Here is a 498-nt window from a genome sequence, read left to right as displayed (position 1 = left end):
AAAGAGACAACAATAAATGAATACTTCTCCTGCCAGAAGATGAAAGTATTACAAAAGGAATATTGTTCTATAGCAGTATTATAGTAGTTATATTCTTGTACATAGGGGGCAGTATTATAGTAGTTATATTCCTGTACATAGGGGGGCAGTATTATAGTAGTTATATTCTTGTACATAGGGGGCAGTATTATAGTAGTTATATTCTTGTACATAGGGGGCAGTATTATAGTAGTTATATTCTTGTACATAGGGGGCAGTATTATAGTAGTTATATTCTTGTACATAGGGGGCAGTATTATAGTAGTTATATTCTTGTACATAGAGGGCAGTATTATAGTAGTTATATTCTTGTACATAGGGGGCAGTATTATAGTAGTTATATTCTTGTACATAGGAGGCAGTATTATAGTAGTTATATTCCTGTACATAGGGGAGAGTATTATAGTAGTTATATTCTTGTACATAGGGGGCAATATTATAGTAGTTATATTCTTGTAC

The 498-nt window shown here is 32.1% G+C and overlaps 1 protein-coding gene across 1 annotated transcript in view; it reads right to left on the bottom strand.

The window, feature by feature from the left end:
• ELP3 (elongator acetyltransferase complex subunit 3) overlaps positions 1-498 on the bottom strand; it is an 87,229-nt gene that overhangs the window by 11,885 nt on the left and 74,846 nt on the right. The window lies entirely within an intron of this gene.

This window comes from Engystomops pustulosus, chromosome 3, assembly GCF_040894005.1.
Source record: "Engystomops pustulosus chromosome 3, aEngPut4.maternal, whole genome shotgun sequence".
Classification (NCBI taxonomy): Eukaryota; Metazoa; Chordata; class Amphibia; order Anura; family Leptodactylidae; genus Engystomops; species Engystomops pustulosus.
The sequence above is the reverse complement of the archived record's forward strand: the minus strand, read 5'-3'. Positions and strand labels throughout refer to the sequence as shown.